The 25,780-nt window shown below is 39.9% G+C and overlaps 1 protein-coding gene, 1 long non-coding RNA gene and 1 other non-coding gene across 4 annotated transcripts in view; 2 read left to right on the forward strand and 1 right to left on the reverse strand.

Moving 5' to 3' along the window:
* ELOVL7 (ELOVL fatty acid elongase 7) overlaps positions 1-25,780 on the forward strand; it is a 47,211-nt gene that overhangs the window by 2,521 nt on the left and 18,910 nt on the right. The window contains exon 1 of one of the 2 annotated variants that reach the window (XM_072416386.1): positions 20,676-20,751. The exons of the other annotated variant lie outside the window; for it this stretch is intronic. The gene's annotated coding sequence lies outside the window, so the exon portion shown is untranslated. Of the gene's footprint in view, positions 1-20,675; positions 20,752-25,780 lie in introns of those variants that run through there. 2 annotated transcript variants of the gene reach the window in all.
* LOC140334419 (U1 spliceosomal RNA) lies at positions 4,021-4,182 on the forward strand. The gene has a single exon (XR_011921545.1). It is a non-coding gene; the product is annotated as a U1 spliceosomal RNA (small nuclear RNA).
* On the reverse strand, positions 4,024-9,292 carry LOC140332596 (uncharacterized). Its single transcript, XR_011921188.1, has 3 exons — positions 9,189-9,292; positions 6,821-6,955; positions 4,024-4,108 (listed from the first exon to the last, which is right to left on the reverse strand). It is a non-coding gene; the product is annotated as an uncharacterized lncRNA (long non-coding RNA).

The following is a 25,780-nucleotide window of genomic DNA, read 5'->3' on the forward strand; positions in this document are numbered from 1 at the left end:
ATCCAATACAAAATATGAATTTGAATTTACCAGTTATATACTTTGTATTTATTTTGTATTTTTTTGTATTGGATTGGATACAGGAGTTTGTATTCAATCCAATACAAAATGAGAGTTTGAATTTACCAATTACACACTTTGTATTTATTTTAATTTTTTTTGTATTGGATTGGATACAGGAGTTTGTATTGAAACCAATACAAAATGAATGAATGAGTTTCAATTTGAATTTCCCGCACACGCGCCGACGTCATCACGCACGCAGGGAGAAGCCGAGCGGCTTTTTTTTTTCCGCCAGACGGCTTTCAGAAGGCACCTGGCGCTGGACGGAGAACGACGCGGGACGATCAGTGGGACCAGGTAAGAAGCCGGCCAGCACCTTGTGTTCTGCCGGCCGGCCGGCGGAACACAAGATACTGTCCGGCTTCTTACCGGTCCCGCTGGTATAGGAGAAGGCACCTGACGCTGGAGAGGGAGATCGACGGACGACGATCGATGGAGGACGACGCTGGAACACGAACACGACGCTGGATGAGCACAGCGGGACCAGGTAAGTGGGGATTTTGATGTAGGGAAAATCTCGGGGTTAACCAAAATAGCACTTTTTTTTAGCCCGTACCAAGGTCGGGCTTAACAGTCGGGAGGTTAAGAGAACCTACTCCAGTAAATCCTGTCAAAAAGCCAGATGGCTCATACCATTTTACACAGGATCTCATAGCCATCAATGAGCTGGTTACGCCCCTGACACCAGTCATGTCAGATCTTACTACCATCCTTACAGCAGTACTGCCCGAGACCCAATTTTACAGTGTTATTTATTTGGCCAATGCATTTTTCTCCATACCATTATCGCCTGAGACTCAGCCCCTTATGGCTTTCATTTTTATGGGACAGCAGTGCACTTGGTGCCGCTTGCCCTAGGGCTTTGTTGACTCACCCGCAGTTTTCTCAATTGCCCTCCAGCAGAGCCTTGGCAACTGGCAGCCGCAGCATGGTTCAACTTTATTACAGTATGTATTGATCTATTGTTGTGTAGCCTGTCGCAGGAGGCATGTCAGAAGGATACTGTTTTATTGTTGTGTTTTTTGGGAAAGGAAGGAAAAATTCAGCTCTTTCTGTAACAGGTCACATTCCTGGGAATGCTTTTATCCCCAGGATCCCGGCTACTAGCCCCCAGCCATGTAATGGCCCCATGCCATTACCAGTCTGCCTTGCCCACAGACAAAGAAACAGCTGCTCAGCTTTCTTGGCATGATCATTTTTTGCAGACACTGGATTCCTGACTGCTCATATTGGGACTCACAGCTCCGTCCCAGTACCACCCCCAGTGCCCCTAAAAAAATCAATGTTCTGATGAAATGACTAAAGCATATGTGGTGTTAAAAGAATCCCTGACCTCTGCCCCTGCATTGGGAATGCCGTCATTTGCAATCCCTATTTAATGTACAGCGCTGCGTAATATGTTGGCGCTATATAAATCCTGTTTATTATTAATAATAATAATAATAATAATAATAGCCAACTTCTTGCCTATAAGAAAACTACAAATCCCATGATTCCTTGTATTGTGTATCATAGATTGGGGTGTTCACACTTGTAGTCTCAGCTGTCTACAGCAATACAAATAAAGACATTCTATACGGAGCATGAATTGTCACACAGGAGTTAGGGATATGACAAAATGTTTAAAGAATTTATGAGAACTCATTGAACATAAACTTTGGAACACCAGGAGGATGTATTATATGATTAAAATCTCAAACACATGAAACTTTTGTTTTTGACTTTAGTGAAACTTTAACCCCTTTGTAGTGAATGATGCCTCATTCATGTAACAGCTTTAAAAGGGTCACAATATGCTTGCAACTGCAATAGGTTTTAGTATACAGGTAATCTTAGCAGGTGAACATGGTAACATTATCAGCTGATCTAATAATATTGGCAGCCTATATTAGAGAGGGAGAGTATACATGGCTTTTATATGTCCTTAAAATGCAAAAAACTACTCATGTGACCGGATTATTCATACAGTTATAGTCGAGTAAACCAACACCAACTTGAACTATTCACCTAGGCCTCGATAAATTCTGGGCACAACATTCGAAATGAGAGGACACTCATATCTACCTTTATGGCACATTTTTATGAGAATATTTTCAATTTTTTATGTCTTTAGAATTCAACAGATGAAATTGCATATGTGGAATGCCCAGCATATGAACATGTGAATATAGGCACATGTTAATTCTGAAGGAAATATTAGCTGTCACGGGAAGCACGGTGGCTCAGAGGTTAGCTCTTCGGTCTTTGCATTGCTAGGTTCCAGGTTTAAATCTCAGCCAGGACATTACCTGCATGGAGTTTGAAGGTTCTCTCCATGCTTGCGTGGGTTTCCCCCAGGTACCCCAATTTCCTCCCACATCCAGTTAGGTTAATTGGCTTTAGAATGTATTAATGACTTATGGCTATGATAGGGACATTAGTTTGGGAGCCCCTTTGAGGGACAGCTAGTGACATGACTATGGATTTTGCACAGCGCTGCGTAATATGATGGCACTATATAATAATAACTGTCTGGCTAGTAGCAAAGTGTTATACTAGGTTTTCCACCAATAAAAGCAGAACATCTGAAGTATAGCAATATATTTGATAACTAAGTAGCTAACATGTTCAGTTTCGCAAGTTATGTATTTTATGCTTTGTAAATATGTAGTCTTAGTGTTATTTGTGAGATGTCCAGCAGGTGGCGGTCTTACCCAGATAAATGAGAAGTGCATTACCCAAAGAATCCTCTGTAGGCTTACACTGGGTTAGTTTGTATGGAACTTTTGTTTTATCTATGTGAACCCAACTCCATGGGGACTATTTATAAGTATTTTCTCCTACGATTTACCCAACTTGTATCCGAAATGAACACTTTACACTGGATTCAGTTAGAAAATGTAAGTAAATGAAAGCTGATTTACACATTTTCTAATTGAATCCACTGTAAAAATGTCATTTATTTTGGTTAAACATTGTGTAGATTTTGGGTGAAAACATTTATAAACAGATCCATAAGTGGATAGATAGCAGTATATAGCAGTGGATAACATTTGTCAGCTTTTTATTGCATTTGGCCTCTCATTGGCTAGTTTCTACTTTTTCCTGTTTCTGTACATTTGATTAATCATTTTATTAGGGGAAATCACTACTGATTATGACATTATTCTATATAAAGCATAGTTTTTACAAAAGCATGTTAAGAAATCTGCAATTGCTGACCTACGTTTAATTTTGAACGTTCTATGAAGAAATGCCCGAACACCACCTCCGAACCTGATCAGAGTGGTGCATGATAATGATTGAAGAACATTCAAGGGATTTATTTATCCATGAATATGATATTCATCAAAAATTATCTGGTGGTGAATCTTCCAGGTCTGACTCTCTCCTCTACAATCTATTATGAATGCTGCAGCCAGATCCTTCCCTCCGCTCCCCTTCTGCTGTCCCATCTCTTTGCAAATCTCTACACTGGCTTCCATTTCACCTTAGAATCAAATTCAAGCTCCTGTGCTTTGCCTTCAAATCCCTCCATAGTTCTTGTCCTACTTACCTATCTGACCTGGTAGAAAAATATTCCCCTAGTAACTGTACCCACTCTTCCAATGACCTACTAATGGCTTCCTCACTCATAACCTCATCACACGCACGGATACAAGACTTTTCTAGAGCTGCCCCAACTCCCTGGAATGGTCTTCCTCATCCTATTCAGCTTGCTCCGACTTTCGACTTATTTAAAAGAGCCCTTAAAACCCATCTTTTTAAACTCACCTTCCCACCATTCCATATCTCCCCTCCTATTGTGTGATTCTTCCCCCACCTCCTAGATTGTAAGCTCTTCTGGGCAGGGTCCTCCACTCTTCCTGTGTCACTGTCCGTATCTGTCTGTACTTTGCAACCCCTATTTCAGTAACAGCGCTGCATAATATGTTTGCGCTATATAAATACTGTTTTTTAATAAAAAAATGATAATATATACTTGCCTGGCAGGGGAGATACCATGACCAGGAAGGTGGTTCTTCCAGGGTGAGGCTCACCTATTGCACTCCGGGTGTGCTGATCCCTGCAATTTCCCCCCCCCCCCCAAAAAAAAAATGATAATAATTATCTTAGGTGAAAGTCATCTAGCATTAGTACAACACTCACAACTCAGTTCAAATAAATGGAACAACAGTAAATGAACTTTGAGTGCTACATTTATATTCTTATGTAGGTCCTGTATTAGAAATTGTCATAGTTACATTGGCTTTACTACCTGGGGATTCTTAAATTTAGAGGCTAAGCTGCACCACACTCATTCTTCTCTGTGTGCTTCAAAAAATAGAAGTCAGCAGGGATAGCACATACGTAGATCTGAAGCGTGACAGGTACTCCTTAGCTGTTTAGGCCTGAAGGTCAGATACATCCCAATGACCTCATACTCTGGTAGCAGCTCTTTATTGTAGAGATCCAAGCCTGTGTAGTCAGTAGCTTTCTCTGTATTGATAACTATTTGTGATAATGCTAAGGACATAGGAAGTTAGTAAACTACCAGTTCATGGAATTGACGTATATGCTCAATGTGTATCTAATCAGAAAGTACTGATACAGCTTGTCTTATGATAACAGCTGGCAGTACATTTCACACCTTTACAAACACCTCTCTATTTTCATATTCAGAACCCACTTCAGTATTTTATAAATTCTAAGTTGTTAATACATGACTATGGCTCACAATACAAAAGATGCCTACTCATATAACATAATGTGTATGTATGGGGTAAAAAGAGGACTGGTAAATCGGAGAAATTCAGTGATTTCATTGTTTTGTTGGAAGACATAGCAGCTGCAAGAGCCATAAATGCAGCTTGGGAAGATATAGGAAGGTGTCTCTCTGAAAACATATAGCACTAGCCACCACAGGGATAGGTGGGTAATACTGACAACCGCAAAATTTTGGTGTTATTGCTATATCTTATAGAGGAGGACACAGCGGGGTGTCTCCTATCTTCCCCTCTCCAAAGAACTAATGAATACTGTCTGTACAGGACTCATTCATTCTTCTGTCACCTGAATTGATCAGGAAAAGTTGTTTGTCGTGACACAAATTTGACATCTGAAACCACCTTTTAGTAAAATGGTTTTGGTTATCCTGTTCCACCCCCCTCCCCTCATTATTATCTTTTTGTGAGTCTGCTGGCCAGAGATAGAAGGAGCCCAAAGTATAATGGTTGGATACAAAATATTAGGTGCAAATTTAAATCCTGGGAATTCACAGCTAACACATCATCAAGTGAATTGTAATCTGGTTCTCTAATAAAAACATTCTCCATTGCAATGGGGTAGAGGGGTAGAAATGACATAGAAAGATGCTGTTTGTATAGTTTGAAGATTATTGCAGCAATGCAAAAGCAGAGTTGAGCTAATGGAAATTGAGTGTAAGCCTCATCACAAGGCTTTATTGCTGCTTTTTCTTCAAGAACCAGCAGTCCCTTTAATTACAGGAGCCACACAGCCCTAGAGATGCATTGTAAGACCATGTGAAGCAGGAACTCTGGCAAGCGGAAAGAGTTTATTATTTCATACTAAACAAAAAGTTCAGTACAGGGGTTTCCACTACTATAGTAACAGTAGCGGCCACATCCAAAAGTAAATGAACCAAAAAACTGTTTTTACTTTTAAAATACAAATGAGGAATGATTCTTTAATACTTAGCTAAGGTTAAAACAACAATATTGAATATTGTGAGTTCAGCTCCGCTTTAAGACCCATCCTAGTCTGAGTTTTACAAATCATCTGGGCTGATACAGAAGGCCCTAGATGGAGTGAATATTGTGAGGTTTTTTTTCAGTACATATTCCTACATTCTATGTGGATAGGACTGCATGTGGAAGAATGTTAGACAGATGCTGCCTATGAAGGAATACTGATCCATATTTGTGCACAAACCCAATAGAGAAGGCACCATGTGGGCCAGGAGGCCTGTGATTTATTTGCATCACCCACCTGAAATCTGCTATGCAGTAGTTTCCATTAGAGACCCTCCCTTCATCCTAATAACCATATACTTGGTAGAACGACTGCCCAGGAGAACATATTGTATGTGTTTTACAGTTAACTATGTTGAGGGACCCACCACCAACAGATTTTGCATCAGTTATTCCAGCTGGCTATTGCTTAGTAAGGGTCTTGTGTCAGTTATTTTCCTCTTATTTTAGACTGGATATAATTAGGATTATTGTTTGGAATTACTGTTGCATATTGCCTTGCAGTTCATTTACTCGGTGTGTTAAAGGTTGAACCTCTCACAGGTAACAAAGGGAACAAACCTTCATATCTACCCTTTAATTGTGTCATTGAATTGTTTGCCTGTTCTTTTGTAACCCTAACAAAAATCACTCAACAGAGCTTAGTTCCTAATAATACCCAATTAAAGCTATTTAGTGGTTAGGTGTATTGTGGGTACTACTCAAAATGCAGGTGGAACCCTAACATACCAGCTGCCCCTGCAGGAGTGCTGCTGCATGGGTTATTGTGCAAATATTGCTCCACATGCAGACAAGCACCCATCTATCCACGGCAATACAGATACTTGCTACATGTGAGTCAGCCATAGCTCTATGTGCATGAACTCAACACACATTGCTAAATGAGATATATGATACAGATATAGAATTGAAATGCTCATCTGTTTTCCCTACTGTTTGGTTTATGTGTTAATTGTAAAGATTAACCATCACTTGTGTGTCCCTGTGTTCTCTCAGATCACACCATGGGCTGAGCAGATGTCACTAACCTGCTATAAATGTTAATATGACTTTCCACAAATACGGTAATCAGTAACAAATGACACAGGAGGCAAAAGTACATTTCTTTTTGTTCTCTCTTCCCTTTATCCTGAATCACAGGTAAGTGCAGGAATTGGCATACCCTTTAGATAAAAATAAAATATATTTAAATGAAACATTGAAAAAATACATTTTTCAGTAACCACAAACCTTATTCAAAAAGTTTCTGATTTATAAAAATAATACATTTTATTTTGAATTTTAAAAACAGATTGAATTAAAGATTATAAATTCAGTACACTATTGTTCAGCTATCAGGCATATTAGGAATCCTTTTTTCCAAAATACTGAACATATCAACTATACTGCAATCATTGACTTTAATAGCCTTTTACAGAGGCCTACTACTTAAATAGACACTGCTTTAAAAAAGATGATAAAGCAAGGAAAATAAGGGATGGAAGAGCTGGCTGTGCAATTAGCATTTCCTAGAGTAGGTAAATATATTAAAAAGGCAGTTAAATTTTATTCATGGAATTGAACATGGACAGGTTTTCACCTAGAATGCTGGTGCTATGATCAGTCAGAGTCAGCTCAAAAGCCAATCAAAAGAAAGTTCTCCAGATTGGTGCCAGCACTTATTGCAAAGCGACTAATGGCTCAATAGTACAGCAATGCAATGCTAAGCTACTTCTGAACTCATTTTGCCCAAAGTGCTTATCTGTGTCCCTGTGCCTGCTGTGGCAGTTTTTCCATTCCCAGCCACCGAATAACAGTGCCTTCAGTATGTTCCCACCCCAGGTGTCATCTAGTGACCCCCAGATCGAAGATTCCAATGTGCTCCAAGACCACATGTTATCTAGTGTCTCTAGAGTAAGCTGTGTAGGAGTGACTCCAAATGCACTCTCAGTCCATATGTCACCTAGTTACTTCGGTGTGACCTGTGCACCAAATGACTCCCAATGCTTACCTAGTCTATATGTACTCTAGTATCTCCAATATGTCCAGTGATGGCAAGTGCGTTCCAAGTCTCCATGTCATATAGTAACTTGAAAGTGGCCTATGTGTACATTCATCTCAGCCCAGTGATTCCAAGTGTACTCCGAGTGACTCCACTGTGACCTGAGTGGATGTTTAGTTTAAGTTCTCCCCCAGCCTATGTATTATCCAATGGCTTCAATGCAATCTGTGCTCCTAGGGACTCAAAGGTGCTCCCATTACATATGTAATCTGGTAACTCCAGTGGGACCTGTACCTCCAAGTGCACCTCAGTCCACTGACTTCAGTACAGGCCGGTGTGAACACTTATTCAAACTGTCCTTCCAACCCTTGCACCATCTAATGACTTCAATGTGGCTCAAGTGTGCTCCCAGTCCAGGTGTCTTCTATTGACTCCAGTGTGACCTATGTACCCAGTAACTATAAGTGCACCCCCAATCTACCTGTCATGTAGTGCCTTGCACACCATGCAGCCCCCTATACACACATCTCACTATGGATAATCTGAATGGTTTCTGTTTTCAACATACAAATTAGTTACAGACCTCACAAGTTAAAATATATTTTTTTAAGTATGGTAAAATAACTTACTAAATATTTTTAAGTAAATTTCCTACATCGAGTTCCTGCTTGTAACAGCAATTCCTGTTGAAAGATGACAAAACTAAGCCAAGGTCTCCCAGCCTGCTGTATGAGTTCTTTCCATCAGAAGCCTGATCCGATTGCCAGTTTGTGCTCAAGAATTTTCTAGAGTCTTTCCAGTTGAATGTATCAAGCCCTGATGAAGGGGGCCTTATGTACCTTCAAAACGCTGACTTCTCCATACATACATTGTAATGCTTTAGCAGTACTCTACACCATAGTATTTTCCCCAAACAGAACAGAACCATTTGAACAACCAAGCTACCTAAACTGACTAATATTAGTGTGATCACTGTAGATTCCTATAAAAAACGTTCACTAGACTGTGATCTTAACTTCTCCAAGGTCACTGAAGGATGGAGGGCAAAACTTTGCCATGCTCCTATCAAGCAAGAACAATCTGTCCGGTGCAATCACCATTCACCTAAACTTATGTTTAAGAAATACTTCATTTACACAGGCTGTGTATTTTATTAGATTGATACCCTGGTGGCACTGCTATTTTTAGGCCTCCACTAACATCGATTATTTAATTAATAAGAGCATCTTTCTACCTCGGCTGCCAAGGTACAATTCATTATTTTTTAAATTACTTTCCCAGAGTTCCGTTCTGAGTCCCACAGCAAATTAGCAAGCTCTCTGTTCATTTACATGGTGAGCGATAATACACAGCAGCAAATTAAGTGTTTTCCATGTGTCACATTTCAACTTGTGAAACAGATGCAATGCTCTTACCTATTATTTACATAAAAGATTCCACCTGGCTTTTGTCCTCCAACGCTGTGTGGTACAATAGCAGCAGAACAGATTTATATCTCTCTGAATTTCTGGTGTGATTTAAAGGACTGGTAACTGCAAAAGAGTAATAATAGGATGATTAAAGGGACAAGTACTGTAGCTGTATATGAGTAATGAATGGTGTGATTATAAGGGGAAGTCTTGTAGCTGTAAATGGATAATGGTTAATTGTTAGTGTCTATTTATGGAATAGGTATCCATGGAAAGTTTTTTCCAGAGGCCAAAAATCCCGGATGATCACTGATCACCCAGGTAGTCTAGCACTAGAACATGTGCTCTGTTCTCAATAGTGCAAACATTATTCCGAGTTACAGGTTTATATATATATATACATATATATATATATATTTATATATATATATATTTATATATTTTATTTATATATTTGTTCCTCGCAGTGAGGATAAATTGGAAGCTAATATTCTAATATTTTTGGTTAGGCATTTTTCTGGATTACCACTGATAGTACGATGCTAAAACACCATGAACTTGATGTACTTTTTTCTTTCTTTTACCTTACTACAGGCTGGCACATGTAGGGTATTTTGTATACCTTTGCTTTGAGATATTCTTCACTTGTAAAGTGTTATATATTAGAACAGTGGTCGCCAACTGGTGATCCGCAAGAAAATTGGAGTCAGGAGAAGGAGGCTCAGACCTGAAATGGGAGAGTGGGTGGGTTCTGGCATCATGACGTTATCCTGGGGGAAGTTTCTTCCCCTTTGAGTGGCACCCGGCCAACTTCTTATTCTGGCTCGCTTTTACAAGTAATTTATATCAGTTTATATCACTTTCCATCATTCCTGATACTGGCCCAGCCCATCTGTTAAATTTTAAAACTTATTGTGGCCCCTAAGCCAAAATGTTTTCCCATCCCTTATTTAAAGTTCAAGTTTAAGTTTAAAAAAAATTAAGACAACTTTGCATTGTTGGCATTAAAAAAACTCCCACACCTCTGTGCTAACTTATTTCCTGCAATTATACTAGGAGTACAGCTACTGTATTAGGGGGTTCTGGTAGATACTAAAGGAAAAAAACTGAAAAAGGTGTCAGTGCCTTCAAGTGCCAAGCCTGCAGTGCGTAAAGGAAATAATGTACACTAATGAATTATTCATTTAGTCTTCTTTTCTTGTGCTTAAAACATAGCACAAAATGAAATACCACACAATATTACTTGCTGGGTTATAACCAGGTCATAAGCTTTTACTTATATGACTACAGGAGAGGCTCATTTGGCACCACTATACCACACCTTTTGTCTTCTACCCTATATCAGTGATCGCCAACCTTTTCGGACCTATGGACCACTAAATGCCCGGACTCCTCACCGTGTATGCGCGGAGAGCTGTGTGTCACTCAAAGGGGCAGGAACTCCCCCAGTGTGACTTCATGATGCCAGAACCCGCCCACTCACCCTTGTCGTGACCCCGCTGGGGGGTGCACCAGCCAGAGCCATAGACCACCAAAATTTTCATGCGGACAAACGCTGCTCTATGTTATGATATGATAACTACAGACTGTACTTGTTTATTTGAAACATTTATCACATTGCAACTAACACATTTTATTAAAAATAAAGATTTTTTGCAGCATGTTTGTAACATTATTTCAGGAAAATAACCATATTTGAACCATGATGCATGTTCTGGTCCGGGGCAGAGCAGTTTGCAGTCATCGTGTCAACTATAAATTCTGCATCATATCATTGTTTGCTAGATGGCAATCCATCCAAAAACTAAAGAGTAAAATAGATCTAATAGAAAAAAAAGAAATGTAGGCTTCTGGACTGATTTGAAATTGGCAGTCCATGCAATAAAATCCACAAACATCTTGCAACTTTTGAAGAAGTTATCAATACCAAGGATTGCTGGACAGTAATGCAAAATAAAACGTTAATTCAACAAAAGGGGGAAAATATCAGCTTCTTCTTCCAATTACACAGACTGAAATGGCAAATGTCCCTTTATCCTTTGTTCCTTTATCTGTATACATTGTTTGAATGCAAATCTAAGTTTTTCCCTTTTTTAATATGTTAAAAAAATATTCATATTTCAAGGGGCTTTTTCATGACTGTATACAGATAGATAGTGTTGCAAATGTGACTGGTATCAATTATTTAACACTTAGTCTGCAGACAAACCATGCAGCTTGTATATATAATATATATGATACATCGTTTTTCAAGAACAATGCGACTGGGAAAACATTTTTCTATCTTATTCAGATTCTGTACATTTTCCATTTATTCACAAATTTGCCATATAAAGTCAATGTTCATTTCTTCCAACCTGAGATACCCAGTTCTAGATTGTACTTTGCCTGCTACCCACATAAAACAATAATGTATAGTTCCTACAAATACAGTTTGACCAGCTTTATAGCAAACAAAATCACTAGCAACTTACCAGATAAACAGGACTGTCAGGAAAGTCTGGTCTTGTTCTTCCAGCATACTTTCCATTACCATCATGTTGATTGTGTTGCAAGACTGAATTGCGAGCCCAGACATATTAGAAACACAAGTAGAGAAGAAAAGAGATAGGAAAAGTTTCTTGTGATTTAATCAGCAAACATTTTTAGTTGTCATTCCAGTTTTACAGAGTTATGGAATTTATTTGGCATGACCGCAAGCTTTGCTTTCCAAAATTCAATGGCATAAAAAATATGCACAAAAAAAATCACATTAAAATCTTTACATAAATGTTTAAAATATTTTTCTGTAATTTTTTTTATAAAGATGCCTTAGAAGGTTTTGAGACATGCCCTTAAACATGTACAGTCCACAAAGATACAGAGGTTGGGTAGGTCGTTGGCAGATTGCTTAGTTGTGTGCTTTTACTCTCCATTACATTTTCACCATCTGGATCAAAAGACTGAAAATTGTTTTGTGCATGTGCAGCTTTTAGGAGAGCCAGCGTTCAAAAGGAATGATGCTCTTGGTTGGTTGTTAGTAAAAAAAAGAACAAATGCTGTCCTGTTCAACATAGTGGTAAAGGGGGCGGAGGGCATCCCACTGCATCCTCCCTATTAGGAAACAACAGTGGTCATCCCAAATTGTCATTTAGTGATTCGACAAGGCAGATCACTAAACAAGGGGAGGCTGTACAGAACCTACATTTTTGCCCAACATGACATGAATCTAAAATCTGTACACAGCCTAAAAATTTGTTAAATTGAGAAGCCATCAAAAACTATTTTGCTTAGGACTATATATACTACTATATATTTCCTATGTACTCCAGTATGACCCCAACACTGGATGTCAAATAAAAAGTTAGAATTGTGCATTCAGCATGTCCTAGCAAGACAGAACAAAGCAGAAAAAATTATAGCTAATAGGGATCACTTATTAAATGATTGATTGAGCTTCCTAACTTCTATTTGAGAAATTCTCAAATGGAGGATACAGATCTGTTGTGGCTTCAAATGTGTGTAAATTGTTTCTGCTGTGTTGTTACCACTGGTCTTTGTATTGTGACACTGAAGCTCAGGGAGATAATAATTAGTATCTTTGGTTGACATAGCAATATAGTACAGTATTGTTTGTTCTGTTGTTTTCTTGTGCTTTGTCTTGCAAATACTCTCCAGTATTGAGACAACACAATGTTGCATCTATGTTTAACCTGTGTGCTTGGCATTCTGGTTTTTAGAAGACATGCTCACAAGGACTCTTTGTAGCATGAGTCCCTGCCAAAGTATGTAGTTTAGAGAAGTGCAATGCCATCTTCTTCTCAACTATAGATATAGCTGCAAATTCAAACAAGAACATGCAACTCACCTGGCTACATACAAATCATATAAGCGATTGCACTTACAGCTTAAAATTGTTAACCTTGCACATCAAAAGTCTAGTGACAGAGATGATCTAGTAGTCTCTCATTTTCAAGTGGTGTATGAACCATCCGTCCAAGCTTTAAGGTAGAACTGAGAAGTCAGAATTGCCTAAGGAATGTACCCTCTGCTTACCAGTTTGGTATCTCTGCTGCTTTTGCTCCAGAGAGGTCTGTAGCTGTAAGAAATTAGGTGCAGGGCCACATGACAGTTCCCCCCCCCCCCCACTCCTTCTGTTATGGTAAATTTGGAAGTTTGGTTCAATTTGACGATTGGGGTCTTGGAAGGCAAGGATCCAGTGCATTAGTAAAATGGTGGATTTTGGCTGAGGGGATCCTCCTTGGTGGGGTCTCCCCCTTTATGGTCAAAGGATGGTTATGGCTCCTGAGGCGGTGCTGGGCAGCTAGGGGCCAAGGTGGAGAGGTTGGAAAAATTAAATTCCTATTGGGTGCGGATTTTGCCTTCTGAGACCTGCAGCCTGGTTGTTTGGGTGTATAACCGGGAGTTTGATAACACTATGTATATCGTGGTTATGGTTATGTATTGTTAAAAGGGGGAGTTAGGTTGTTGGTTAATTAGGTTATATTCAATATAATATGTTGGTGTTATATAATCCCGGTTTAATAATAATAATAATATTAATAATAATAATAATAATAATATTGGAGTGTTATGTTAATGTATGCTTGCATATCAAAAGTGTAAAATGTGTTTGTTTATTTGTCATTTTTTTTTATTATTGGATATTTGTTTGTTATTTACTTGAATGGTTAATTTATTTATTCGGTGTTTAAATAAACGGCTGCTTGCCAGCCAATTTAAATCCAAGATTTGTGTTTAGCTATTTAATGGTGGGGAGTGGTTGATAAGCAGGTGGGCGTCGGGGGGAGGCGGAGGTTCTGATGGAGAGTTAAAGGAAGGGCTAGAAGGTCCGAGCTACCCTGGTCATGCATTTTCCTCCGGGTACTCCAGTTTCCTCCCACATTCCAAAATCACAAAGTTAGGTTAATTGGCTTCCCCTAAAATTGACCTTAGACTGTGTTAATGGCATGACTATAATAGGGACATCAGATTGTGAGGGAAAGCTGGTGACATGACTATGGACTTTGTAAAGCGCTGCATAATATGTCAGTATGCTATATACGTACTGGATAATAATATTGTTAGTAACAGCCAGTATTCTGTATGGCTTTGGTCTGAATGGCACTGCACTTCTGCAATGTCCACGTAGTCATCTTCTGCTGCATCCAGACCCATCGCAGGTATTCAAGCCACTCTTTGTCCTGTTTTTACCCTGTCACTTGTTCCAGGGAGGTGTAAGGGAAGCTCAACTCAGCCTCAACCAAGTATGTGACACCAACAGTGTGCTCCAGATTTCATGAGATAACAGAGGAAAGAGTATTGAATAGGTGCATAATCTGAATAATAATAGGTGATCTGAAAAAAGTCACCTCCACACATGCAAATCTGTTAGTAATTTTCTGCTTGACTAAGTGGTCTGATCCATTTTCTGATTGGTAATCGATTGGTTGGAAGATCCAAAGCATGGCACACACATATACAATTCGCCCTCCCAGTGATTTTTCTTGGTTAGAAACCAATCAGGTTTGAGCAATCATTCATATACACCACTCAGCTTGCGTACTTCAAAATACTGTATGCTTGTATCCAATCACTCCATATCTGAGGGACAAATAATCTGGTGCTTCGGCAGCTATTGAATTCACTTCAGATTAATTGGAGATCAGATTGTTTCAAGAGATTAAAAATTAGATTACAAATGAAAATCTGCCCATGTCCGTTAGGCTGTACCCTGGTCACCTAATCAGTTGGCTGTACTTCTCTCACATCACGGAAGTCTCTCTTTAAAAATAGAACAAAACATGAAAATGTAAAGGTTGCAAACAGGCAGTTTCTTTATTGCGGCAGAGGCAGGTTAGGTCTCTGCAATAAAACAAACTTACCTGCCTAACTAAATTCACCTTGCTTTGCTCCTTTGCTAACAATGACTTCTTGACCTGCTCCTCGTCCAGGTTCAGGGTCTCTGGCTATCATGATTGGCCAGGCCAGAATAGGGTAACACCTGAGTTAAATAATTTCGGCATGCTGGGATTGACATGCATCGTTCAGTGTGCAATAAAGAAAAGTTTGAAAACAGAGAGGTAGGTTTGTTTTATTGCAGGACAGAAACAGTCTGTCCCTTCTGCAATAAAGAACCTGGCTGCTTGCAGTCTTAAAATGTTTATGTTTAGTTCCCCTTTGACGCTGAAACATAAAGGGCATACTGTTAGCTTGTCACATATGAAGCAGAGGATTTTCTAGTAGGTAAGTACTATCAGATTCTCCAATGATAGTCAATCTTCCCCAATCCTGGGTAACTTTAATATTTCAGACCCTTTTTGTTGTACAGGTGAACAAAGCCTATCAAAGGCAATTACAGTGTCACTTTCATGGTATACCTAAACAGAAAGAAAATGAATGACTATAAACATAGCTGCTTTAACAATCCTTATGTAGCTATTCTAGTAGCTGTAACATTGTTACCAGCATTTGTTGTCAGTATACTACTTTCTATCTAAACTAGATAAGCTGGCTGAGTGGCATCACAAGATGTTGTAAGAATCATGTGCTTAATAATTGCAATCACCCAAGGAGGTGTTCCACAGCCTCTCCTCTCTTTGTAACTCATTAACAGGTTTAGGAATTGAGAGTAACAGTGCACAACAATCACAGGAACATTGCCTTGGGTCATTGTAGCTGATATTCAAACTAATTTACTGTACCTACTGGAACTTGCAAAAACGCCTAACACACTGGAACATAAAAGTATATACGAGGGGGTGCTGAGATGTTCCTGGCTTTGCCCAGAAAGAAGAGAACCAGAGTTTTGAAATAACACATTTATTCAACATATTCCCCCCTAAGACTGATGCACTTGGTACAGTGAAGTTGAAGCTTTTCTAGACTGTTCAAATCCTTGGGTTGGGCCGCAAACCAGCTCTCAGCAGCATCTTTGACGTCAGAAATGTCCTCAAAACGTTTCCCCTTACAGCTGTTTCTTCAAATTCGGGAACAGATAATAGTCCGAAGGGGCCAGGTCAGGTGAGTAGGGGGGATGGTGGACCAATTGGAAACCCGGGAAGTTCAATTTGGCAGCCACAACGCTGGATGTGTGGGCAGGTGCATTGTCCTGCAAAAAAAAAGGATCCCTTTGGTCAACTTTCCAAGGCGTTTCATCTTAATTGCCTCCTTCAGCTGGTCCAGGAGGTTAACGTATTACTGTCTGGTGATACTAGAGCCCTGAGGTAGGTAGTCCACCAACAGAATAACAGAATACCGTCTGTGTCCCAGAAAACGGATGCCAAGACTTTTTTGGCCGGTTTCTGGGTTCAGAACTTCTTCGGCCGCGGGGACCCACTGTGGCGCCATTCCTTTGACTGTTCCTTGTTTCAGGATCATAAATGTGGAGCCAGGTTTTATCCTCAGTCACTAACCTAGCCAAAACTTTGTGTGCAGCTTCAAAATTGGCCAAAACAGCTTTGGATGCTTTAACTCATTCCTTCTTCTGATTACTGTTCCAACATTTTGGCACCCACTTCGCTTAAAGCTTGCACATATCTAGGATAGTGGTGATAACAAACCCAACACGCTCCTGTGAGATGTCAAGTATCTGGGCTATCTTTTTTGCGGATATTCGCCGGTCCTCAATAATCAGCTCATGGACAGCATTGCAGGTTGCCGGGTCAGTTGAGGTTGGGGGGAGCTCACTGCGGGGCTCATCTTCAATGATGGTCTTGAAGCGAGATATCCAGGTTTTGACAGTGCTGTAGGATGGACACTTCTCCCCCAGTGTTAGTGACAACTCTGTGAATGTCCTTTGCTGACTTTCCCTGAAGAAACAAAAACTTCATGATGGCCCGTAACTCCAATGACGTGAAACTTGCTTGTGCCTCTACCATCACAGCTTCTCACTAAAAGAAAAAAACAGTTTTAAGAATCGCAAAGACCTGATATTTGCACAGGTACATACTAAGATTTTAGGCTGTCATATGCCCCACACTCATTTTTCAATTTCACATGGAAGGGGCAAAGCCAGGAACTTTTCAGCACCTCGTAATATATAATTAACAACAGATGGCTTGCAAGTACATTTACATTACAATGTCATTTTAATAAACAATATGACTTATAAGACAATGACATCATACTAAAGAGGGTCACACCAAAAGCATAACATTGACTTGTTCCTTTACTCGGTCTGGCCAAATCTGTGCAGTTAGAAACTGGGTTTCCATACACAGCCAACACCATCTCACCTCTTATGGCATAGTCTGGGTTTGGATTTTATACCGTAATATTCGTATAACAAGAGACATCACTAATTACGCTTCTTGGCCGGGTGGTTTCTAAACAAGGCCTGTAGTACAGCCATTTGATACTCTTATATTTATTACTCTTATATTAAGGCTGAACCAAACTCACTTCTCTTCGCTCCATCTCTGGTGCCAACATGTTTTTCTGGTCTTCTTCCAGGTTTGGGTTTTCAGCCATCTTTACTGGCCAAGCTGGAATGGGGTAACTCCCATGGTTGTGCATGAGAGTTCATATATCCCCTGCACCCAGCTTTGCCAGGATTGTACCCTGAGCTGTGCATGTTCAGGTCAGTGTACATGCAACAGAAGTTTGCAAATAAATGGGTACGTTTGTTTTATCGCAGAAGGGACTTCCCCCAGAGTGACATCATGATGCCAGAACCCGTCCACTCCCCCATTGTAGGCTCAGTCCAGATGTGTACATTAGATGTGGTCCACGGCTCTGGCTGGTGCACCCCCCCCCCCCCCCCAAGCGGGATCCTTCTCCTGACCTCGCTGAGGGGTGCACCAGCCAGAGCCACGGCTCACCTGTCAGATGGCCCTTGACCCCTGGACTTAACAATCAATGGAACAACATCGGGGGACCACTGTGCACATGCTGGAATTAAGCCTGAGACAATCACAATCTTTATATAAGGTGACAATCATCTTACCTGTGTAGGTAGCCTTATAGGTTAATATATCCCATCACAGCTAACTCAGTTTTATTTATTGATGAAACTCCAATGGATTGATTTCAGTTATCACTTTTGTTTTAGCTTTAAATCTGGCTCTTGTAGTAATAGCACATTGCTCGAGGCAGTTTTGCACAACATTATGATATAAGCATTTCCCAATGCAAATACCTGTTCACCCATAATGACAGTGAGTCACTTCATCTCCATGCTCCACCTCCTCAAACAAAACTAAAGTGTAATACTGTGATTGAATAGAAGTAACAGCTCACAGCATCACAATGTATGTTGACGTATCACTGACTCACCAAGGATACCCCTGCTTCACCCAGTATACAATTCTGTTATTCTTTCTAAGCAATGGTATTTTTATAGTGATACATGTGACAATGTTCTCATCTTTAATTTATGGTGTGCACCAAGCACACCTGTTAAATGACCTGCAGGAGAACAATTTTTAGGTTTGATTCTAGTTGTTTATTAAGAGCAGGGGTGTAGTGGGGTGGGCACGCGGTGCCCTCACTTTTTTCAGGAATGGGCACGCTGCTCGGTCGTCATGGATAGCCTTCACTATTACCGTGCCCCTCTTCTTTTTTTACGACTACACCCCTGATTGAGAGTGATGTGAAGACATATAATGGTTACCCACCTTTCAGTCTTGATTTCATTGCCCACCAAGGTTACTATCTGCATGTAGTTTGTATCCCCAGCATTTGTAGGCTCATACTATAATCTGCTGCCAAAAAATGACTGCCTGTGTGATGGAAATATCTATTATGTATATAAAGGTGAAATTACACCAATCAGTGCTATAATGTTACCAAATTGGGCTTATAACCAAACACCAGGAAGGTATATTTGAACTACTTTGACTGACCCAACCCCCTAAATTCCAGGTCAGTCAAATATGCCACCACTTCCTAGAAGTTTCTAGGGGAAATCAAAATGCATAAATATCTTTCTGCTTACTCTGTTAGGGTGCCATTCAATATGAATAGCATGGTATGTTCACACTTGAAACAACAGGGCACAAATCTAAATGGTCCCTATAACTCATAAAAATATTCACATACATTTTAATTCATAAGTGAAAAACAAGTCTAAAGATTGAGGTGGTATAGTATTATCGTAGGGTATAGTATAGGTTAGGTGTAACAATATAGTAGTATAGTAGAATATTTTTAAACACAAGATTACTTTAAATTTGAAGCCAAGTAAAGCTCAACATTGGTATTTTAAGGTATAAAAAAGCTTGCAACTCAGGCTATGTACACACATAACTTTCTGAATGAGTGCTGTACACATAGTGCTGTTCTGTTCTAAAGGAAGGGGACAGAGGAGGATGAGTGATAAGCACCTCATTGTGCTCTCCTTTATGGGAGCGTTCAGTGGTTGTTCCCAATCAGTCATTCAATATTCCGCCAAGATGAACAACATTGGGACACCGCTGTACACACACCATTTTCATCTGGGCATCAGAAAATTATTTGACATATGTAGACAGCCTAAAGCCGCATACTATTTCAAGATCCTTTCCAACGATAAGAACCGCACGATGTATGAACAAGTGCTGTACATACAGCACCGTTCTGCTCTATGGAGAGGGGAGGGGGAGAGCGACAGAGCGGCACCCTGCTGCGCGCTCTCCCCCTTCCCTTGCATTAGGATCGCTCGTCAGGACGGATCCACGGACAATTAACGACGCGGGCTGTACACACGCCAGATTCTTGCCCGATATCCGGCCGAAGCCGATTATCGGGTGAGAAAAATTTGACGTGTGTACGTAGCTTAACTCCATATGCCACCACTGGAACATATGGGCTGCTATTTATCTTCCATTCCTATAAAAGTCAATGTAGATTAAATTTGCAGGTATCCAAACAAGAAGCCTGTGGAGTGATTTAAAAAAAATGGCACAAATCTCAAAGCAGCCTCTGAATATATCAGTTTGGTGGATGAAAAGAATAAGAAAACTTTGTAGGAAATGTATGTATTGTATGTAAAACATGGCCAAAACATCCATTGTTTTGAATTGAATGGTGTGATCATCCTATTACAATCACATAGATGTCAACTAGGCATCAGACTTTTATTTGACACACAATGCTGCTTCAGAGTGTTACATTTCAAATGTGCTGTCATTCATGTATAGTTACATTAGTTTTGGACAAAATAAAGTAGCAGGTGTAAGTTGTTTCTGGTGGGACTTGCACAGCTGACTCTGTGTTTAGGAAGAAAATGTTTGCTTTATAAAAAAAACTATTTATTGCCATTCTTCTCTTTTCTATAGATCAGTAAAATCATCAAATACTAATTCAGACAGAATTCAGATCACTCATCTAAAATTAAAGGCAGAAGGCAGCATGTGTTACCTGCCTGACGGTGTGACTTTAAATGTATTTGGGGTTAGTATTACTTGTAGATAATGATTTTACAGACATAAGTAATATAGTGGCCCATTAACAGACAGCTCATATCCCCTTCCCATTGATGTGCAGCCACTCCCAGCACTGGGTGTAATGTGAGGAGGGAGGTGCACAGTGACTTTCTCCTCCATCCCTGGCTGCTCTTCTCTCTTGTGCTGTGTGCTTGGCCAGGGACAGCTGCTGCAAGTCCTCCCAGGTGAGATCAAGCTTCTTATATTTATCCCTAGGTTTCAGCAGGGTATCCATGGCGGGTGACTGCACAGTCCAGGGTGATCTGCTCATTTCTGCCTTGGATGTTTCTATTAGATTTCTGTTCTGCCCCAGCTATACCTGGGGATATTCTGTTAAGGTGAGAGAGTGCAGCAGGTGCCATAAGAAATGTATATATATCTTCAAGTTGCATGGGTTTGGAGTAAATTGGCGTTGGCATACATGCAGCTAAAATTCAGGGTTCCTCCGTATCTAAATATGCGCACAGATCTTGGGTTCCAGATTGAAATGTTGAAACAAGTGGGGTGGAACCTGCACTGTGCTGAGCATACTCCATTCATTCATTCATTCATTAATTCATTCATTCATACAAATGGACTGGCACACAAATCATTAACTTTAAATTTGTGTTACTTGAAAAGTCAAAGTTGATTGGAAAAGTAATCAAACCGATCATCCATGTGCACTATGATTGAAGTAAAAAAGATCCAATTACACAACTTGTCTGATTAAAAATAATTTAGGCAAAATGTATCAAATATTGTGATCTTGATATATAGACTAGTCTTAGTGTTCCAATGTCTCTGTGTTGCCCCTTTGATTATTTTGGATTGTTTTAGCAGGCGCTAATTCTACATAGTTGTTGGTAAATATTGAACTGGCCACACACAATGCTCCTCTTTAGATATACCTAATTTGTGGTAAAATATTAAACACTTCTATTTGTATCAAGTCAGATGGACAATACTTTGAAGTTGTTGGTGGATTTAAAGGAAAACGTACCATCAAGTTGCAAGATCTATAGCTGTTTTTTAAGCATGCCATGGATTAAGATACGATCACATTAAATTGTTTATCAGAATAACATGCAGTTCTGCTAAAAAACAAAAACTTGATTTCCAAATAGCAGCATTTGAATCTGTTTTAGTTTGGTACAAAAATTGTGTGTGAATATGTAATATACAGGGTGCAGTGCCGGTTACAAATCTTTTCTTTGATTTGCCTATAGTAAGCAGCCTCATCGCAATGAGTTGGCACAATCTACAGATTGTCATTGTTCATTGGATGTTTATTTGATTACAAATAAGAGAATGTATTGTTTTATATTTTATACAAATTTAGATGATACTTCCTCTGTATCTGTCATTTGCATCAAAGTATTCTGGCCAGAATGATGACTCTGTGGTAGAGGTGGCCACCACACCCTCTGTCAGTTTGCAGGTGTACTCCATTTCCTGCTCTAAATGGTGCGATTGGAATGTTTGAGATTGCCATTCACGCTGTTGGCTCCCAGTATAAGATTCACTCAGAAATTCCACTAACTCCCACAGGTAGGCAGGGTCTTAAGCTGCGTATACACGTCCGATTGTCGCCTGAGATAAATGATTCTGCTAAAAATCATTCCTTTTAATATTATTATTAAGCAGGATTTATATATCACCAACATATTACGCAGAGCTGTACATTAAATGGAAGTTGCAAATGATTGGCAGATAGAAACAGTGACACAGGAGGAGGAGAGGACCCTGCCCAGAAGAGCTTATAATCTAAGAGGTGGGGGAAGTCTCACACAATAGCAGGGGAATCCTTATTGGAACAATTGCTGTGCTTTTCTATGGAGGAAAGCACAGAAGGTTACTGCTTGACTGTCTGTCCTCCCTTCTCTCTCCATAGAACGGCACTGTTTTTACAGTGCCTATTTGTCAGTTACTAGAAACAATCACAAAATATTATTTTTAGCATCAGTCATCTGGCATCTATATGAAGATGTCATGACCTTCCTCTGCCTTCAATAATTCCAGGCCAAGTTCTAGCATGCACACACAGGATTAGCAAGAAAGCCAGGCAGCTAGTATTTTCATATAGAGACCAGCAATGGTGAATATGTATTTCATAAAAAGTTATTAATAGAAGAACATTATAAGTAAAGCTCTCCCAGTTTACATTTTTCTAGGAACTGTGATTCTGACTTTGCAAATGGCAACATTTCATGCCTAGTATTTTCTTACCAACAAGTTTGAATTTTAAATGAAGTAGGGTATTATTTGAATAGGCTTGTACATTTATCTTTTTTATATTTGCCTGCTTGGTTGAAGGGTAGACACTTGAGTTTAATAATACCAATTCACTTGGTAAAAAAGATGTAGAATAAACACTCTGTGTCTGATAAGTTATTGTGGTTTGGTTGCTTTGCCTTTTGATTATACCCAGACCTATCAAATATTGCAATTCAATGAATGAAAGGGGTTAGTTAGGGACACTAAGCATGGGAGGAAAGGGTTGGATGATGCTGGATGTTCTCCATCCAGGAAATGTTGCCGCCTTTATTTGACTTTTATTCCAAATGCACATTGTGGAAAGCTCACAGTATGCCGTGGAACCAAAGTAATACACTAGAGAAGCCCAAGACTGAAGTTACCTTTAAAGTGTATTAAAAACCAAAGCCTTTTTTTATTGGTGATGGTGGAAGAAGTCCCATTGGATACATTTACCTATTGCTCCGTCCCAAAGGCAAAACGGGAAATGATGGTTGTGCAGTGCAGTACACCAAAGTGCAAAGTAATGCAGTACACCACGTTACAAAAAAAAAATGTTTATGCTTTTGTTTTTTTGTTTTTTTTTAGTTGGTAGACTGGAAAATTAAGTGCTAAAAGCATTCCAAAAGACACGTGCATTAATCCAGCACCTGACACTGTTACAGTAGACTTGGCAAAACATAGTTCAACGAATCAAAATTCATCATGTAGGACTGTTACTACTGTGCAACAATCCAACCCATTGTTTATAACTGCCCCGATAAGAGATTCATTATGCCGGAACTACAATAGACTTTATTTTCCAAAGGATCAGTTTAATTGGTGAGAGGTGGTGCCTGTACTATAAAATGTATGGCATATCTGGTGTAGACGAGAAATAATGCAGCACTGAACAGAAAACTCCCATTAAAACACATTAAAAAAGCTCCACTGCACTGAGCAGCCTTACTGCCATCGCTCAGATTCCGAAAATTGAATTGGAGACTTCCATGGATTCTTCATTGTGACAGCACTTAGGCCTGGCAGTCCACTCTTCCACTGGTACTGCGCAGTGTATTATAGGAGATGGAGATGTACATATGCCCCCTAAACCTGGAACTAACAAGTCTTTTTTTAATGGGCTGCTGACGCAATAAATGGGATGGTGGATGGGAATGCTTCAGCTCCTCTGAATTTCCATAGTGTCTATGGCTTAAGGAAAGTGTTGAGATGTTCCATGTTGTCCCTATTTATCCGATTTACTGAACACCCCCTTTAAGAAAGGTAAATGCAGCTTTACTTTGGTGTGTCTCCATTGCTTACTTTTAGGGTAGTGGCTATGTTACTAAACATAAAATATAAAGAGCTATGCTGTTGGTTGCTAAGTGATAAAGTGCCTGGTCTATCATGTATGATCCGAGGGTAGAGACACAAGCAGCGTCTGGCCTATCTGGTCCTCCTACAAGATCAGCAGTCCTGGTGTTCATAGGAATTGTTCAAGTTGTTCTTCTTGAGTTTGCTGGTGGCTCAGAAAAGTATCCTGGCAGAGACACATGACGTCAAACGTTATCAGAGTTTAGGCTTTGTAGGTGTGATCACTGATACAGGTTTGTGATGAATGGTTGTAATGTGCTGCATGTCATACAAGTTACATAAGCATCCAGTGACTGTGCTTAAATGGAGGCGATAGAATTACCTTATGTACCAGGTGACATCCAAAGTGTCATTTTCACTCCCTGTTGTGAAATAGGGAGATACTTTTCTGTGGAACTGGACTCCTTAGTGTAGTAAGATTGATAATCGGCAAGTAGGCACAGATCTACCAGTTTGCAGGCGACCCGCAGCAATAACAAATCCAGGAACCTGTCACACAAGCTGCCAATTCCACAGTGCAGGTCCAATGTGATCATCTTTAGCCTCTGGACAACAACTAATGATTGGTCCCAGTGGTCCCCAACCTTTTGGAGCTTGCCGACCACTAAATGCACGGACTCCGGGTGTCACTCAAAGGGAAGAAACTTCCCCCAGAGTTATGTCATGATGCCAGAACCCCAGCTCACTCTTCCATCGCAGATCTGAGCCTCCAAATCATACAGGGGAACATGGTCCGCGGCTCTGGCTGGTGCGCCCCCCAATGGGGTCCTTCTCCTGACTCTGCTGGGGGGGGGGTGCAACGGCCGGAGCAGCGGACCACCAGTTTGCCGACCACTGATTTAAACCCGGCGATATTCGGTTTTAATTGCTATCTATGCCCTCCCTTTGACGTTTGTCCTCTGGATCATTATTACTGGGACTGAAAGCAATAGGTTCCAAATAGATTATTCACCAAAACAGGAAAAGAGGGAAAATCTCCCAATGGGGACCCCATTGTTGTAATGACAACTGTCCAAAGCTATGCACACACAATAGTTGTTGTAGACAATTAGTTGTGCTCGTCTTGGACAAATATCTGAAGTGTACAGTGGTTCTATAAAGGAATACACAGTGGTCCCTCCCTATTGAACAGAGTGGTGCTGTGTGTACCGTACTTGATCATTCATCTGTCACTGCAAATAATCACAAAAGATTGTGGTGTGGTACCTAAGACGGCATTTTGCAAACTGTGGAGATTTCCTATCACTCCCTGTTGTGTCTAAAGGACAGACAGTCTAATCCCCCCTGAAAAAAAGAAATGATGAATTATAACTCTTTTCTTTTGTTCAATGAAAACAAAATTTGGATCTGGATAGAATTTAAAAACCTGTATTGAATAAGGAACAAGGTAGCAGAGGTGTTAATTTAGCTTTTTTTTAACCTTTACCTTTTTATTTAAACTTTTAGTATCCCAGTTTTATTTACAATCTTGAAAATGAAGAAATTCTGAGAATTCTGTAAATGCAGGCACACATTTGTACTACAACTAACATGTGGTAGTAGAATGGATGTTTGCATAATGGGAATGAATGATGGCCAGAAAGTGGTGAGATCCTGCTGAACTGGTCAGACTGGTTTTGTACACAT

Source organism: Pyxicephalus adspersus, chromosome 6, assembly GCF_032062135.1.
Source record: "Pyxicephalus adspersus chromosome 6, UCB_Pads_2.0, whole genome shotgun sequence".
Lineage (NCBI taxonomy): Eukaryota > Metazoa > Chordata > Amphibia > Anura > Pyxicephalidae > Pyxicephalus > Pyxicephalus adspersus.